This window comes from Loxodonta africana, chromosome 12 (assembly GCF_030014295.1).
Source record: "Loxodonta africana isolate mLoxAfr1 chromosome 12, mLoxAfr1.hap2, whole genome shotgun sequence".
NCBI lineage: Eukaryota > Metazoa > Chordata > Mammalia > Proboscidea > Elephantidae > Loxodonta > Loxodonta africana.
In genome coordinates, this window is record NC_087353.1 from 62,859,677 (window position 1) to 62,879,414 (window position 19,738).

Below are 19,738 nucleotides of genomic sequence, written 5' to 3' on the forward strand. Positions count from 1 at the left end.
GGCCAATTAATAACCCTACAATGGCCTCTAAGTGTTCAAATGAAAGGAAGGGTAGCAGGTCTCTCATTTTAAATCAAAAGCTAGAAACGATTAAGCTTAGTGAGGAAGGCAGGCCAAAAGCTCTTGCACCAAACAGTTGGCCAAGTTGTGAATGCAAAGGAAAAGTTCTTGAAGGAAATTAAAAGTGCTCCTCCAGTCAACACACAAATGATTAAGAAAATGAAAGTTTTAGTGGTCTGGATAGAAGATCAAACCAGCCACAACATTCCCTTAAGCCAAAGCCTAATCCAGAGCAAGGCCCTAACCTCTTCAATTCTATGAAGGCTGAGACAGGTGAGGAAGCTGCAGAAGAAAAGTTTGAAGCTAGCAGCGGTTGGTTCATGAGGTTTAAGGAAAGAAGTCGTCTCCATAACATAAAAGTGCAAAGTGAAGCAGCTAAGTGCTGATGTAGGAGCTGCAGCAAGTTATCCAGAAGATCATTAATGAAGGTGGCTACGCTAAACAACAGATTTTCAATGCAGACAAAATAGCCTTATATTGAAGAAGATGCCATCTAGGACTTTCATAGCTAGAGAGGAGAAGTCAATGTCTGGCTTCAAAGCTTCAAAGGACAGGTTGACTCTCTTGTTAGGGGCTAATACAGCTGGTGACTTTAAGTTGAAGCCAGTGTTCATTTATGCTTCCAAAAGTCCTATGGATTTTAAGGATTATGCTATATCTACTCTGCCTCTGCTCTATAAATGAAACAACTAAGCCTGGATGACAGCACATCTGTTTATAACATGGTTTACTGAATACTTTAACTTTAACCCCACTGTTGAAACCTACTGCTCAGAAAAAAAAAGATTCCTTTCCAAATATTACTGCTCACTGACAATGCACCTGGTCACCCAAGAGCTCTGATGGAAATGTACAAGGAGATTAATGTTGTTTTCATGCCTGCTAACACTACATCCATTCTGCAGCCTATGGATCAAGGAGTAATTTTGACTTTCAAGTCTTATTATTTAAGAAATACATTTCATAAGGCTATAGCTGCCATAGATAGTGATTCCTCTGATGGACCTGGGCAAAGTAAATTGAAAACTTTCTGGAAAGGATTCACCATTCTAGAAACTATTGAGAACATTCGTGATTCATGAGAGTAGGTCAAAATATCAACGTTAATAGGAATTTGGAAGAAGTTGATTCCAACCGTCATGGATGACTTTGAGAGGTTCAAGACTTCGGTGGAGGAAATAACTGCAGATGTGATAGAAATAGCAAGAGAACTAGAATTAGGAGTGGACTCGAAAGATGTGACTGAATTGCTGCAATCTCATTATAAAACTTTAACAGATGAGGAGTTGCTTCTTCTGGCTGAGCAAAGACAGTGGTTTCTCGAGATGGAATCTACTCCTGGTGAAGATGCTGTGAACATTGTTGAAATGACAACACAAGATTTAGAATATTATACAAACTCAGTTGATAAAGCAGCAGCAGGGTTTGAGAGAACTGATCCCAACTGTGAAAGCTCTACTGTGGGTAAAATGCTATCAAACAGCATCGCCTGCTACAGAGAAATTTTTCATTAGAGAGTCAACTGATGTGGCCAACTTCACTGCTGTCTTATTTTAAAAAAGTGCCACAGCCACCTCAGCCTTCAGCAACCACCACCCTGATCAACTGGCAGCCATCAACATCGATGCAAGACCCTTCACCAGCAAAAAGATTACAACTTGCTGAAGGCTCAGATGATGGTTAGCTTCTGTTAGCAATACAGTATTTTTTAATTAAGGTATGTACATTTTTGTTTAGACATAATGCTATTGCACACTTAATAGAATAACAAAAAAAACCAAACCCATTGCCGTCAAGTCAATTCCGACTCATAGAGCCCCTATTGTGACCCTATAAGACAGAGGAGAACTGCCCCAGAGGGTTACCAAGGAGCAGCTGGTGGATTTGAAATGCCGACCTTTTGGCTAGCAGCCAAGCACTTAACCATAAAAACCCTCCATTGCTGTTGAGTCGATTTTGACTCATAGTGACCCTAGAGGGCAGAGCAAACTACCCCATAGTTTCCAAGGAGCGCCTGGTGGATTCAAACTGCTGACCTTTTGGTTAGCAGCCATAGCTCTTAACCACTGTACCACCAGAATTTCCTAACAGACTACAATATAGTATAAATATAACCTTTATATGCACTGGGAAACCAAAAACTTTGTCTTACTCACTTTATTGCCATATTTGCTTTATTGCAGTAGTCTGGAACTGAACTGCAATAACTCAGAGGTATGCCTGTACTTACTATGTACCAGGCCCTGTTCCAAACACCTGACCTGCACTGACTCACTAGATCATCACAACAGCCCTTTGAGGAACAAGCTGTCATTATTTCTACTTTCCACCCCTGTCTGTCAGTTTGTCCTACTATGGTGGCTTGCATGTTACTGTGAGGCTGGAAGCTATGCCATCAGTATTCCAAATATCAGCAGGGTCAGCCATGGTAGACAGGTTTCAGTGGAGCATCCAAATTAAGACACACTAGGAAGAAAGGCCTGGCTATCTACTTCTGCAAATTAGCCAATGAAAGCCTTATGGATCACAACAGAACGTTGTCCGACTCACTTGTTTTGGACATGTCATCGGGAGGGATTAATAGCTGAAGGTGAAGCAGAGGGCCAACAACGGTGAAGGAGATCATGGGTGAGGTAGATTGGCACAACTATCACAACAATGGACTTGACCATGCCAGTGATCATGATGATGGTGCAGGACTGTGCAGGGTTTTGTTCTGTTGTACATAGGTCGCCATGAATCAGAGTCAATTGAACAGCAGCTAACAACAATTCCCATTTTACAAGTAGGGAAGCTGAGGTACCAGACGAGTTAAGTAACTTGCCCAAAGTCACAGAGTTGATCTTTGATTCAAACCCAGGTTGTCTTGCTCCAGAGGCTGTGCTATTAACCACTGGATTGTATAGCCATTGTCTGGGCCCAGTATCATAACAGCCCGTGCTATGGACCCAATGAGGACTTGGGCTTCAGCCCCTCCAAGTTCCAACCTGGGCCCACCCCTGAGACAGAGCACTACCCAAGCAGAGTGTCCCCTCCCTCTTCCACGGCCCAGGGTTAGGGCTAACTAAAGTCTACCCTGGTGGTGCAGTGTTTAAGCTCTCAGCTACTAACCCAAAGGTTGGAGGTTCAAACCCACCAGCTGCTCCACAGGAGAAAGATGTAGCAGTCTGCTTCTCTAAAGATTACAGCCTTGGAAACCCCGTGAGGACAGTTCTGCTCTATCCTATAGGTTGCTACAAGTCGGAATCAACTCAACTGCAATGGGTTTGGTTTTTCAGTTTAAGTCCACCCAGTGACTCCTTGGCCCAGACTTAGGAGTTAATGATTTGTAACACTTCCGGAGCACTGACTACATACCAGTCATACCCAGCTTACCACATGCCAGGCACCGTGCTGAGCATTCCCATGCATTATCTCATGTAAACTTCATAGCAACCCCCTCACAGGTGCTCTTACTATTAAGCTCATTTTTGACATGAGAAATGATGCTGAAAAAGGCTCATCTAAGAAGACCACACAAGAGGTTTCAAGAAAAAAAATGGGCAACAGCATATTCATCTACGGAAGTGTTTATAAAGCAAGCTTCGTATTAGTATTAGCAGCCAGGCCCCCATGAGCCTCTCGGTTTGGGTCTCCTGGTCCACAGCAATGTCTCCGTGGAAATCTAGATAGAAATAAGGCTCTGTAACAGGCATCAGCCAACTTTTTCTTAGAGGGCCACAGGGTAAATATTTGAGGCTTTGTAGGTCATACAGTTTCTGTCACAAGTACTCAACTCTGTTGTTGTGGCATGAAAGCAGCCGTAGACAATCTGTAAATGAATGAACATGGCTATATTCCAAGAAAACTTTATTTACCAAAACAGACTGGCATTATTAGTTACCAGGGCAAAAGAAAAGGGGAAGGTTGGGATGTAGTGCTTATGGCCTCGGGAGAAAGATACGGCAGTTTGCTTCATAAAGATTCACAGCCTTGAAAACCCATGGGGTAGATCTACTCTGTTCTATAGGGTTGCTATGAGCCAGAACCTCATGCAGAACCTACACATAGACAAAGAGGAAGTCATTCGAACAGAACAAGGGGATACTGCTGGTTTAAAATCAGGAAAGGTGTGTGTCAGGGTTGTATCCTTTCACCCTTATTTGATCTGTATGCGGAGCAAAAAAATCCGAGAAACTGGACTATATGAAGAAGAATGTGGCATTAGGATTGGAGGAAGATTCATTAACAACCTGTGATATGCAGATGACACAACTGTGCTTGCTGAAAGTGAGGACCTGAACTACTTACTAATGAAGATCAAAGACTACAGCCTTCAGTATGGGTTACATCTTGACATAAAGAAAACAAAAATCCTCACAACTGGACCGATAAGCAACATCATGATAAACAGAGAAAATACTGAAGTTGTCAAGGATTTTATTTTACTTGAAATCACGCCTTTGGAAGCAGCAGTCAAAAAATCAAACGACATATTGCATTGGGCAAATCTGCTGCAAAAGCCCTCTACAAAGTGTTTAAAAGATGTCACCTTGAGGACTAAGGTGCACCTGACCCAAGGCATGGTGTTTTCAATTGCCTCACATGCATGTGAAAGCTAGACAATGAATAAGGAAGATCGAAGAAGAATTGATGCCTTTGGATTTGGGGGTTGGAGAATACTGAATACCACGGATTGCCAAAAGAAAAAAAAATATATATGTCTTATAAGAAGTATAGCCAGAATGCTCCTTGGAAGCGAGGATGGTGAGACATCGTCTCATGGACTTTGGACATGTTGTCAGGAAGGACCAGTCCCTGGAGAAGTACATCATGCCTGGTAAAGTAGGGCATCAGCAATAAAGAGGAAGACCCTCGACGAGATAGATTGACACTGTGGCTGCAACAATGGGCTCAAACACAGCAACGATTGTGAGGATGGTACAGGACTGACAAGTGTTTAGTTTTGTTGTACGTGGGGTCACTATGAGTTGGAACCAACTCAAGGGCATCTAACAACAAGGACATGAGTTGGAATCGACTCAATGGCAATGAATAATTGCTTATGAAGTACTGAGTTTGTTTATGGTGATGGAAAAATCACATTGATTAAGGGTAGGGCTGCACAGCTAGTTATTATAAGTGCTATTAATAAGTTGTACAGTTGTAAAAAGTTGAATTGGCAAAAGTTGTGCCATAGATATATTTACAACAACCATCAAAAAAAAAAAAAAAAAGAGTAGCTGCCGAGGCTGCTTGTGTACAACCAAACACTTAATGGGATTTGGTTTCTGGCTGGAGGTTTAGGGTCATGCTGTCATGGGATACCCCAGTTAATTGACCTAATGACGTGTTTAGTGCTTCTGCTATACCTCCTAGTTCACTGTGTAATGGTCTTGCAAGAGATCATCTAAGGTACAACAATTGGTTTCTTTGCCTGGAGTTAACAGAGGAAGAGAGTCAGGAATAGGAGGAGGAAATGAACTGTGTGCTTAATTGCCTCCATGAAAAACCACCTCCTTTGCCATGAGGCCAGAAGAACTGGATGGTACCCAGCTACCATTACTGAATATTTTGATCAAAGAGTCTATAGAAGATTCCTGATCAAAAGGGGGAAAACACAGAAGAGAATTTCAAATTCTCATGGACTCGAGACTTTCTGGAGCCATGGAAGCTAAACAAACCTGCAAAACTACTGCCCTAAGATAATCTTTAAAACTTAAAACCAAAAATATCCCCTGAAGTCTTCTTAAAACAATAGTTCAGCTTAACTAGTAAAGAAGTCAGTCTTGAGCATTACGCACTTTTAAGATCTATATGGGATCAAATGGACAACAGCAACCGAAAAGTTTAGATAGGAACCTTAGGGGGTAGTGAGTTTAGGTTAATGGGGGAAAAACAACTCAGAAAAGGAGGGTGAGATTGGTTGTACAACTCAAAGAATGTAATCAGTGTCACCAAATCGTACACGTAGAAACTTGAATTGGTGTAGGTTTTTGCTGTGTATGTTCTCAGCAACAACAAAAATAAAATAAATTATTTAAAAAACAAACTGAGGCCAGGTTTGACCTGCAGGTCCCTGCTCTGTATGAACAATTCAGAGACTTTTACTTAAGAACAGTAGCAGAAGAGAAGAATATGCATTTATTGAGCAACGTACCAAGGAGCCCTGGTGGTGCGGTGTTTAAAGCGCTTGGCTGTGAACCAAAAGGTCGGCAGTTTGAACCCACCAGATGCTCAGCATGAGAGAGATGTGGCAGTCTGCTTCCATAAAGGTTACAGCATTGGAAACCCTCTGGTGCAGTTCTACTCTGTCCTACAGGGTCACTATGAGTGGGAACTGACTCAATGGCAACAAGTTTTATTGTGTAGCACAGTACTAGCTGGGCTTTGTTTCATGTAACCCTCTAAAACAACTCTGAGGTAAGCTAGCTCTATATACCCATTTTACAAATGAGTGAAACTGAGGCCCCAAGACATAAATAACTTGCCCAAAGTCACATCACTGGTTGGCCAAAGAGTCAGGACTTGAATCCAATACTCCGCAGCCTGAGCCCCTGTGCCCCCATCACAGTGCCTGCCCTGGACACGGCTTTGAGTTCTGACTATACGACTCTGGGTGCCCCTGGCCTTCGAGCCTCCCCCAGCCTGCTCCGACACACAGCCTGTTTATCCAGGAGAATGGCAGTGCTTCTGAGCCTCTGTCTGTCTATGTCCCTTCCCGCCAGCCCGCCCTCCCTGTAAACCCTGGTGAGCTATCTTACTCTCCTCTCCACAAAGCTCGGTTCTGATCTGTGGGCAACACAATTTTCCAGCTGAGGAAGAAGAAATCGAAAATTTTGTTTTCGCACAAGCTGCCCTTTTAACCTGCAGCTGAAATTCCTCACAAATGAGAAATAATGTCCAAAGTCATACAAAAGTTGAGCTGGACACTCAGCTCTCCTTCAGTTGATATTTATTGAGCTTGTACCCTGGGCCAGAAGCTGGCTGGGGGCTGGAGAGACAGGAGGAAGAAAGCAGAGCCAGCTCAAGGAGCTGACCGAAGCACAGGCCCCTCTGAAGGAGCACTAGTGCCGACACCAGTTGCCACGGAGTCGATTCTGATGCAGGGCGACCCCGTGTGTGTCAGGGCAGAACTGTACTCCACAGGGTTTTCGATGACTGTGACCTTTCGGAAGTAGATCACCAGGCCTTTCTTCTGCGGTGCCTCTGGGTGGATTCGAACCTCCAGCCTTCCAGCTAGTAGCAGTCCCTTCCTTAATAATCACTTGCACGTTAATTCTCATCTCTGGCTCTGCTTTTGGGAGAACTTGACTTAAAAAGGGGTAATAAATGGCTGGGTCAAGATTGGCACCCAGGCTGTCAGATTTCAGAAAGTTGAAGGCACATATTTAAAGACTTCCTTCACTTTTCTGAATCACTTTTCAGAGTCAAACACACCTGGGCCAACCCCCTCAAAGCTGGGTGACAGCAGGCAAGTGATTTTGCTTCTCTGACCTTCAGTTTTCTGATCTGTAAAATGGGGCCAGTCTTGGTACCTCCCCTTAAGTTAGCCAGAAGAACCAGAGGTATCCTGGCTGGGTACATATTTCCTGTCTATTACATAGATGTACATAAGAATGCAGCAGGAGTCCAAGCCTTGGGCACTGTGTTCTGCACTGCTGGGTGGGTGGAGGGTGGATGTGCCACTCTGGTGTGAGGACTCAGGTAGGCAGGCTCATCCTGACACAGGGCTCTTGAAGCCAAATCTGGACAATGTGGACCTCCATGAGCCCTCAGCTGCCTTATTTTGCTTAGGTTTGGTTTGCAAAGTGTTTCTAAGATAAAAGGAGCTGCCAGTGAGCCATGTAATCAAAGTGTACTCGTGAGATCTAAAGGCTCATGGAGTGTCATCAGCTGCCAAAGAGGAAAATGCAAGTTGGAGGGAGAAAAAAAGATAAATCACAAAGACTGGGAACAGAACGAGCCAGGCAGTCTGCATTCTGCCTCTCCAGCAGTAACCCAGCTCCTGCTCTCGGGGGTGGGGCACCGACGGGTGAGGCAATAAATAGACCACTCACATAAGGCAGCTGTCCACGGTCACAAGGCTGGGATTCCATCTCAGGTCTGCCCAAGTACAGAGCCCAGGGTCTCAACCCTGCCTCTCTTGAGCTGCCTGAAGTCTCTAAAAATCAGCTGCCATCAAGTCAACCCCAGCTCATGGTGACTCCATGTGTGTCAGAGTAGAACTGTGCTCTAAAAGTTTTGTAATCGCCAATTTTTTGGAAGTAGATCACCAGGCCTTTCTTCCAAGGTACCTCTCCAGTGGACTCAAATCTCCAAAGTTTCTATAAGCAGTCGAGCACGTTAACTGTTTGCACCACCCAGGGAGTCTACTGACACCTAATTCCATGCTTTTCTCCCGCCTTCATTCTATTCCCTTTCAGCCAAGTCCAGCATTTCAAACCACAACTGGTTGTATTTCCGAGGTTTTTATACAATATAGCTATGACATCCAGAAACAAACAAGGAAACAACTCTATGAGAGAAAACATGGTCATTTAGCACATGGTCACTATTCTACTAAATGTCAAGTCCACAGTTGCACACTCTGGACATGAGATTTCAAGTCAGCACTAAGACATGGGTAGCTGCAGCCCAGCACCAGGGGGTCTCTGTTGCTAGCTTCTCACATTCCTCAGAATGAAAAAGAAATCTGGTGGCACAAACTGAGAAAGTTAAATTCATTATACTAGTTATTTCCACCCAGATGGGGCTGGACATAGTTTAGAATTTTCCCTGTTCTCTGAATCACTTGTTGGTACTAGGTACTGTACGGGTGATTCCGACTCATAGCAACCCCATGTGACAGAGTAGAACTGCCCCATAGCTTTTTCTAGGCTGTAATCTTTACGGAAACAGACTGCCAGGCCTATCACCTGCAGAGCTGCTAGGTGGGTTCAAACTGCCAACCTTTAAGTCAGCAGCAGAGGACTTAACCATTGTGTACCAGGCCTCCTTTCTGGTTGACTATCCACCTCAAAGTGAGGTTTGGGTTTTCTGAACAAATTAACTACTTCATTTTTGGCTCCGCTCAGGGTCAGCACAGCCTAATACAGGAGAAAGATCAGGGATGTGATCACCAAAGCAGAAACAGCTCGATGCTCGTCACAGTAGTATGACTAAATAAACTGTGGTATGTTTGTTCGCTGAAATGTCGCAGTGCAGTGAAGATGAACGAACTGCCTCACACGCACTGATGAATCTTACAACATTGCACAAAATATTCAAACACAAAATAATGCACATAGAATGACTCTATTTAAGGTTTAATAAAAGCAAAACTATAGTGGAATGCGTGATTAGGTGGGAAAATGTTTTTGTTTGCCAACGCATGGTGGCCCCGTGTGACAGAGTAGAGCTGCCCCACAGGGTTTTCTAGGCAGTAATCTTTACAGGAGCATACTGCCAGGTCTTTTCCCTGGCAGAGTCACTAGGTGGGTTTGAACCAATGACCTTTTGGTTAGCAGCTGAGCACTTAACCATTGTGCCACCAGGGCTTTGGTAAAACTATTAAGACAAGCAAATAACCGAGTTCCATGGACGGCAGGATAGGGGCTATTTCTAGCAGTACGAGGGAGGTGGGAATAAGCAGGGGCTCCTAGGGGTTCTGGCGCTGTCTATACCTTGTACTGGGTAGAATTACATGAACATTTGTTTAATAACTCTGTTATACTTCATATAGGTATGTTTTTATGAATATTATATTTTACATTAAAATGTTTTATGGGAGGGGAGGGAAGTGAAGGGAAGGAGGCAGGAGGGGAGAAAAGGGAGGGGCAGAGACAGAAAGGCATAGGCTCCACCTCCACCATATACAACTGTGTGATCTTGGGTACATAACTTAACCCCTTTGCACCTCATCCATGAAATGGAAAACAATACTTCATTCACAGAGCTGCTATGAAGACTAAAAGCAATAAAATATGCAAGGTGTCTGGTATATCTTCCAACAGGCTGGGAATTTCTGACCGGGACATGAGTTCGTACTCCTGATTGAGCTAGAAAACTTCAATACACGCCCGGCCCTCCCCCCAAAAAATAACCAGTTGCAGTCAACTCCGACTCATGGTGACCCGATGTGTGTCAGACTAGAATTGAGCTCCACAGGGTGTTCAATGGCTGATTTTTCAGAAATAGATTACCAGGCCTTTCTTCCAATGTTCCTCCGGGTAGACTCCAAGCGCCAACCTTTCAGTTAGCAGCCAAGCACATTAACCCATCTGCACCTCCCCAGGACTCTCAATCTATGCCCAAGCCTGAGGGAAACGAATGTATTTGAAAATAAAATAGAAATTAGAGAAGACACGCAATGGGGCAGTTGGGCATCAACAGTTGAAAAATGGCTAGTCTGTTCCCCCCATTACTCCATATCCCACGTTTGAATCCCAGCAGATTATACTGGAATCCTAGGGTAAGAGCTGGGATACAATGACGATCAGAGGAGGGACCCATCAAGAAGAGATGGTGCTGCTCAAGACCCTCCACCAGCATCCTGCCTTCCCAAGGTCCTGGGGTAACCTAGAAAGTAGAACAACAGACTGCTTATGACAACATGCAAAGATTTATTATTCTCCAGAAGCCTGACCCAGGAAAGAGGTGACTTCCAGCGCTTGTCTCCGAAGGCAGCATTCTGACCAGGTCTAAGCGGATCGCTAAGAACCTCTTCTACCCGCCACAGCGGAGTGGATGGCACGGGCAGCCACTCTGCAGTTCTGCCTTCCTGATGGCATCCAGAGCAGCAGCACTTCCAGTGGCTTTCCAAAATGTCTCCGGTTACTCATTCCTTCTGTAAATAATCTCTGCCAGGCACTCAGCATTGTAACGACAAAGGCCTGCCTTCATGCAGCTTACGTTCCAGCCTAAGAGGCAGATGGTCAGCAAGTAAAATAGGTAACAGATGATTCCAGACAGTGGCAGGTCTATGGAGAGAGTGAACAGGGTGCTGACACAGAGGCACTTGGGCAGAGAGGAGGTACTACAACAGATGGCATGGGCAGGGAAGAGCTCTCTGTGGTTGCCATTAGCTACCACCAAGTCGGCTTCCAACTCATGGCAGCCTCATGGCACGATGGAATGAAACACTGTCTGGTCCTGCTCCATCCCTATGATCAGTTCATATCAGACCATTGTGGTCCATAGGGTCTTCATTGGCTGATTTTCAGAAGTCAGTCACCAGGCCTTTCTTCCTAGTCCATCTTAGCACTGAAGCACTGCTGAAACTTGTTTAGCATGATAGCAACACAAGCCTTCACTGACAGATGGGTGGTGGCTGCACGTGAGGTTCTCCCACACGGAAGATGAGAATTCTACCACTTAACGTTTAAGCTATGAACTGAAGGAGGAGGAGTCAGTCATGACAATGAGCTAGGAATGGACGTTCTGAGCCAAGAAGACAGCAAATAAAGAAGCCGAATGAGCTAATCCCCTAAATCCTGTGATTGTAACACTGCAGCAGGTCATCTGCAGCCCTAAGAGAGCCGCAGCAGGCTGTAGGGGACATACGGGAATCACTGGGTTGTCCATTTTTCTAGGCAGTTTCCAAAAAAATTAAACATATAAAGACCATAAAACCAAAACCAAACCCAGTGCCATCGAGTCGATTCCGACTCATAGCGACCCTATACCTAGCAATTCCACTCCTCAGTATATACTCAAAAAGCCTGAAAGCAGGGACTCAAACAGAGACTTGCACACCAATGTTCATTGCAGCACTGTTCGCAACAGCCAAAAGGTGGAATTAACCCAGGAATCCATCACCAGATGAATGGATAAACAAATGTGGCATATCCACACGATGGAATATTATTCAGCCATAAAGAGAAAAGGAGTTTTGATACATGCTATAAGGTGAATGAACCTTGGAAACATTATGCTGGGTGAAATAAGTCAACCACAGAAGGATAAATATTGTATAATCCCACTTGCATGGAATATCTACAATAGACAAGTGTATACAGACACCAAAGTTTATTAGTGGTTACCAGGGGCAGGTGGGAGGGAAGGGAAAAAGGGGGCTCATTGCTTAGGAACAATGAGCTTTTGTTAAAGGTATGGAAAAAAATCAGAAACAGTGGTGAGGGATGAGCAACATGATAAACATAATTCATGCCCTTGAATTTTATTTGTGAAGAATGTTAAAATTGCAACTTTCTTGTTACATATATACATATATGTACATATCTACGTTACATATACACAATTAAAAAGTCATATGTACAAAAACTTGTATACAAATGTTCATAGCAGCACTATTCACAATAGCCCCAGATCAGAAACAACCCAAATATGCACCAATAGGTAACTGGATAAAGGAAAGGTGGTTTTGTTTATCCATACAATGGAATAGTATTCAACCATAAAAAGGAATAAAGTATTGATACATGCTATAACATAAATGAATCTTTAAATCATTGTGTAAAGTGAAAGAAGCCAGATCCAAAAGGCTGCATATTTTGTGATTCCTTTTATGTGAACATCCAGAACAGGCAAATCTATAGAGACAGAAAGTAGATTAGTCGTTTCTAGGAACTGGGGGAAAGGGGTATTGGGAGTGACTGCTACTGGGTACAGGGTTTCTTTTTGGGGCGATGAGAATATTCTGGAGCTAGATAATGGTGAGGGCTGCACAACCTTATGAATATACTAAAAACCACTGAGTTTTACACTCTCAAATGGTGACCTTTATGGTATGTCAATTTTTAAAAAATAATCCGATTAAGCCCCAGCTGTTCCCAGCAGTAAGTCACTTGATACTCTTTGCCATCGAATCAATTCCAACTCATTATGACCCTATAGGACACAGCAGAATTGCCCCATAGTGTTTCCAAGGCCATAAATCCTTACAGAAAGCCAACTGCCATATCTTTCTCCCACGGAGAGGGTTCAAACTGCTGACCTTTGGTTAGCAGCCAAGTGCTTAACCACTGCGCCACAAGGTCTCCTTAACTTGCTTGACAGCACATCCCGATCCACCTCCTTCCATTCCCTCTCACGTTTCTGTCTTCCCTACCTGTGTTTCTTGGAATTATCTCTCAAATAAACTACCTGCTAAATTTAAATTCTTGTCTCAGGGTCTGTTTCTGGGGCCTCCAAGGCAGGAATGACAGGAAGTGTGTATGCCAATGTCGGCATTCAAACCATTCTGCCTTAGGGTAACTGCCAAATCAAGAGCAGGCTGGAGAGGAACTGTGACCAGTTCTGCTGACCTGCATATTTCTCTCGCTGCCATCTTAACACTGCATCTTTACCATCATCATGATTCCAAACTCAAAGAATTTCATTGCAGGATCACAATGGACTCAGGGTTATTTATATTCAGTGGGTCATATTTTATTCTTCTTGCTGTTGGTGGCACAGTGGTTAAGCATTTGCTGCTAACAAAAAGGTCGACAGTTCAAATCTACCAGCCAATCCTTGGAAACCCTACAGGGCAGTTCTACTCTGTCCTATAAGTTCGCTATGAGTCAGAATCAACTCAACAGCAACAGGCTTGGTTTGGCTGGTATTATCTCATATTTGACCAGTGAAAGCCCTCTGCACCTTCCTTTTTAAATAATTCATTAATAACACAAGTAATATATGATACACATTGCCATCAAAATGATGAAATAAAAGAACTGAACAGAAGATATCGAAGGGCGGCTTGAGAAGACAAAGTATTATAACGAAAACGTGCAAAGAGCTGAAGATAGAAAACCAAAAGGGAAGAACATGCTCAGCATTTTTCAAGCTGAAAGAACTGAAGAAAAAATTCAAGCCTCAAGCTGCAATAGCGAAGGGTTCTATGGGGAAAATATTAAATGACACAGGAAGCATCAAAAGAAGGTGGAAGGAATACACAGTCAAACCAAAAAGACAGCTACCTGGCCAATCGACTGGAAGAGATCCGTATTTATGCCTATTCCCAAGAAAGGTGATCTAATCGAATGTGGAAATTATTGGACCAGACAATACTGTTAAAAGCCCATGCAAGCAAAATTTTGCTGAAGATCATTCAAAAGCGGCTGCAGCAGTATATCAACAGGAACTGCCAAAAATTCAGGCTGGATCCAGAAGAGGACATGGAACCAGGGATATCATTGCTGATGTCAGATGGATCCTGACTGAAAGCACAGAATACCAGAAGGATGTTTACTTGTGCTTTATGGACTATGCAAAGGCATTTGACTGTGTGGATCACAACAAATTATGGATAACACTGCGAAGAATGGCAATTCCAGAACACTTAATTGTGCTCATGTGGAACCTAAACATAGATCAAGGGGCAGTCATTTGAACTGAACAAGGGAACACTGAGTGGTTTAAAGTCAGGAAAGGTGTGCATCATCAGTCTTGTATTTTTTCACCACACCTATTCAATCTGTATGCTGAGCAAATAATCTGAGAAGCTGGACTATATGAAGAAGAACAGGGCATCAGGATTGGAGGAACACTCATTAACAACTTGCATTATGCAGATGACAGAACGCTACTTGCTGAAAGTGAAGAGGACTTGAATCACATACCGATGAAGATCACAGTCTGAATTATGGATTACATCTCAATATAAAGAAAACAAAAATCCTCACAACTGACCAATAAGCCGCATCATGATAAATGGAGAAAAGGTTGAAGTTGTCAAGGATTTCATTTTACTTGGGTCCACAATCCACACCCATGGACGCGGCAGTCGAGAAATCAAAAGATGCATTGCATTGGGCAAATCTGCTGCAAAGGACCTCTTTAAAGTGTTGAAAAGCAAAGACGTCACCTTGAAGACTAAGGCGCACCTGACCCAAGCCATGGTAATTTCAATCACATCAGATGCACATGAAAGCTGGACAATGAACAAGGAAGATGGAAGAAGAATTGACGCCTTTGAATTGTGGTGTTGGCGAAGAATAGTGAATATACCACGGACTGCCAAAAGAACAAACAAATCTGTCTTGGAAGAAGTACAACCAGAATGCTCCTTAGAAGTAAGGATGGCAAGACTGCGTCTTACATACCTTGGACATGTTGTCAGGAGGGATCAGTCCCTGGAGAAGGACATCATATTGGTAAAGTACAGGGTCAGTGGAAAAGAAGACCCTCAACGAGATGGATTGACACCATGGCTGGAACAATGGGCTCAAGTGTAACAACAATTGTAAGGATGGTGCAGGACCAGGCAGTATTTCGTTTTGTGGTACAGGGGGTCATACGAGTCAGAACTGACTCAATGGCACTTAACAACAACAATTGCCATTGAGTCGATTTTTTTAAATTGAGCTTTAGGTGAAAGTTTACAGATCAAGTTAATTTCTTATTCAAAAATTTATACACACATTGTTTTGTGATATTAGTTGTGATCTCCACAATGTGACAGCATAGACTGTAATCTTTATGAAAGCAGATCGCCAGGCCTTTTTTCTGTGGAGCCACTGGGTGAGTTCGAACCACCAACCTTTAGGTTAACAGCCAATTGCAAACTGCTATAGCTCTTAAAAAATTAAAACAAAATCCTCTTGAACTAGCCTCCTCTCCAGAGAACCACTGTTTCAGTTTGAATATACCCTTCTAGACTTTTTTCTGTGCATTTACAGACATATATACACACAGTATATATCCTGCCCATCTCCCATCTGTCAGTTGGTCATACTGTGGTGGCTTGCATTTTGCTATGACACTGGAATCTCTCCAACCAGTACAGTCAACTGACTTTTTTTTTTTTTCGGGGGAGGGGGTGGTGGTTGGTCAGGGAAGGCCTCGCTAAGTTGATGCTTGAACACAGACCTGAAGAAGGTGAGGGAACAAACACGGCAGGTGGGTATCTGGTGGAGAAGCATCTCAGGCCAGTGAAGCTGAGTCACCCATGGTGGACAGGTTTCAGCAGAGCTGCTAGACTAAGACAGACTAGAAAGAAAGGCCTGGCAATCTACTCCAAAATATTAACCAATGAAAACCCTATAAATACAGAATATCATCCAAGGCTTCAACTTACTTACTTTGGATGTGTCATCAGGACAGACCAATCGCTGGAGATGGACATCATATTTGGTAAAATGGAGGGCCAGCGAAGGTAATGGAAACCCTCAGTGAAATGGATTGATACAATGGCCACGACAATGGGCTCAAGCATACCAATGATCATGAAGATGGCACAGGACAAGGCAGCATTTCCTTCCATTATACATGGGGTCATCGTGAGTCAGAGGCACCTTGAGAGCAACTAACAACATATATCCTGTAAAAACATATAATATTTCATGAGTCATTTTCTTTTACCTAACTGACTTTGTACAGTATATATGGTTCTGTAATTTGATTTTTCATGAAAAAACATGACTTGGTGAAATTAGTGGAATTGGTGAGTTCATTAAAATAACAACAGACACTGTCAGATCACCTCGAGAAGTAGACAAGAGCCATGTCTGGAACTTTCCGCATGTTACATGTCACTCACTCTCAGACACCCACTTCAAGGTAGGTATTATTATCAGCATTTAATGAATTAGAAAACTAAGATTCAGAGAAGTAAGGTAACTTGTCAGGGTACATAGCATGTAAAAGGCTCTCCATAATTATGTGCTGAACAAATGAACATGATGAATTGGTGGCCGAGCTCGGGACTGGAACACAACTCTGTCTAGCCTGAGAGGCCAACATCCTTTCTCTCTACACAGATCCAAGAGCCACAGAGGAGACCCTGTGTACTTGTAGCCAGCTGCTAGGAGAGGCAGGGGGCAGAATTAAAATCACGTACTTTCAGCACTCCTGGGTAAAGAGCTCTTGGCCATCTTCCAAACCAAAAACCAAACCATACCCACTGTTAAGTCAATTGCGACTCACAGGGTAGAACTGCCCCATAGGGTTTCCAAGGCTGTAAATCTTTACAGAGGTAGACTGCCACATCTGGTGGGTTCAAACTGCTGACATTTTGGTTAGCAGCCAAGTGCTTTAACCACTTTGCCACCAGGGCTCCCTTTCCCATCCTCCCGGGAGGACAAAATCATCTAGGCCTGATGGGGGAAAACATCTAGAGTTCGGTAAAGGGACGACCTTTGGAGAAGGGGTTGTTCTGAATAACTAGGCTAATAATAACCACCTGATAGCAATTTCCCGCAAGCCGGCTTCCTACCACACGTCTGGCAGTTAGTCACCATCCCTTTGTTGCACGCATGATTTGTCATTAGGCCAGGTGGCAGGAGTAAAACACACGCCTGCTTTGGGGGGTTAGTGCGTAACCCTTACACTGCCAACCCTGGGGAGACTCAAAGGAAAAGACGTGCCCGGGGCCCTACAGAAAGGGCCTTTCTCTCTAAGGCTCCATCCATCAGACTTATTGGGACATTTCGGAGACCTGAGCCTGCATCCCAGCTCTGCCACTCACTAGCTGGGCGACTTAGGGCAAGCCACTTAATCCCTCTGCACCTCAGTTTCCTCATCTGTACAGTGAAGATGTCAGTATTAGTACTCACACCGATCGGGTTATTCTAAGAGTTAAATGAATTCATAGACATACAGCACTTAGAACACTGCCTGGCACATTGTTGTTGTTGTTCGGTGCCGTTGAATCAATCCCAACCTATAGCAACACAGAGGACAGAGGAGAGCTGCCCCCTAGGGTTTTCTTGGCTGTAATCTTCGCAGAAACAGAATGCCAGGCCTTTCTCCCACAGAGCCACTGGGTGCGATTGAATCACTAGCCTTTCAGTTACCAGCCGAGAGCTTGACCTTTGGGTCTTCTCTTTAATGATCTCAGTTGTAATTGTCCTTTCATAAACGGGATTATTTCATTAAAATCTGTCTCCCCCATGTGTTCCATCAGGACAGGCTTCCCATCTACTTTGCTTAATGTATTTCTAGCACATAATACTGTGCCTGGTACAGAGTAAGCATTCAACAAAGAAGCAAGGAATGAATAAATGACTCACTCAATTATGGAGCTGTTAAAACAATGAATAGGATTTTCCAGAGGGTCAGGAGTCCCTATGTGGTGCAAATGGTTAATGTGCTCCGCTGCTAAATGAAAGTCTGGAGATTTGAGTTCACCCAGAGGTACCTTAGAAGTAAGGCCCATCAATCTATTTTCGAAAGATTAGTCACTTAAAGCTCAACGGAGCACAGTTCTACTCTGACACCCACGGGGTCGCCACGAGTAGGAATTAACTCGATGTCAACTGGTTTGATTTGTTTTTTTTGGAGGGGGAAGGGGGTTTGGTCAGGGAAGGCCTCACTGAGAAGGTGACGCTTGAGCAAAGACCTGAAGAAGGTGAAGGAACGAACACGGCAGGTGGGTGTCTGGGGGAGAAGTATCTCAGGCCAGTGCAAAGGATGCGAAGCTGGGGTTGGATAAGCAAGGAGGAGGCCAGAGTGGCTGATGGACAGAGAGGAGAAAGGGGGGTGCGTTGTGAGAATACCGGCTTCTCTTTCTGTTGAAGATTCTGAACAGAGGAGTGACGTGACCTGACTTATGTTTTCCAAGGATCGCTGTGCCTGCTTCATTCTCCACAGGTTTGAAGATAAAAAACCTCCGTGTCCTCCCCACCAGCCCAACACTCCCAGAAGACAACTGAGAGCCCTCAGGGAACTAAAGAATGAGAACTAGAATGGGGTCCCAAGATCTTGTACTGTGCTGGGGGGGTCAGGAAACACAGTATGTTTCCTTTTTAAAAAAATGTTTTTTTCTTATTTGTGTAGCTTAGTCACTCTATCAACCCACTATTTTATCAATATTGACTGTGAAATTTATATTGACTCTCTTTTGTTTTGAAAAGAGAAATCCCTGTTTAAAAGTAATTAAGACAAAGGGTGGCGGCTGAGGCTGTGTGTGTGTGTGCGTGTGTGTGTGTGCGTGCAGGCACACATGTACATTTACATCTGTGGCTGCATGTGCCTTTATCTGTGTTTATATTTGTGTGTTCACTGGCCCGTGGTCTGAGTGGGCACAGCTGTGGGTCTACACCTGTCTGTGAACACATTAGCCTGACATACATCCCCAACGCCTCCCCATCTCCTGCACAATTAAATCCAGAGTTCTTAAGATGGCCAAAAAGATCTGACCCCTGGCCACCTTTGCATCTTCATTTCCTGCCGGCTCCCTCCACTTCAGTGTGGCTGACTTCCATGCTGTCACTGGAACACACTTAGCACACTCCAGCCCCAGGGCCTTTGCACTGGCTGTCCCTTCTGCCTGAAACGCTTTTCCCCAGATGCAAACATGACCCACTGTCACTTCATTCAGCCTCTGCTCAATTCTTGCCAACTGTTCTTAACTCTAGAATACAGCAACTAAACTTTAACCATTACACCAACCCTGTTCTAACACTGTATTTGTGTTTGTTTATTCTCAGCCTCTTCACTACAGAATGTAAGTTCCCCAAGGGCAGGGACCTTGTCAGTGTCATTCCTTGCTCTGCTCTCCCCTCAGCCCCTACCAGCTAGAAGGCTGTCTGATACACAGTAGGCACTCGATAAACATTTGGTGAACGAAAGCACAGAAAGCTCCAGGTGAAACACGGGTTGTATGTGTTGTCCTGATACCTGTATGGGCACACCTTGAGTAAGGATGGGTTATGTATAGACACCTGTGTGTATGTTGATGTGTCTCTGTGTGTTGTGTGTGTGCATGGACTTATGTATATAAGCATGTGTGTCTGTCTGCCTGTCTGCCTGGGGAGACAGCAGCAAAGGGAGG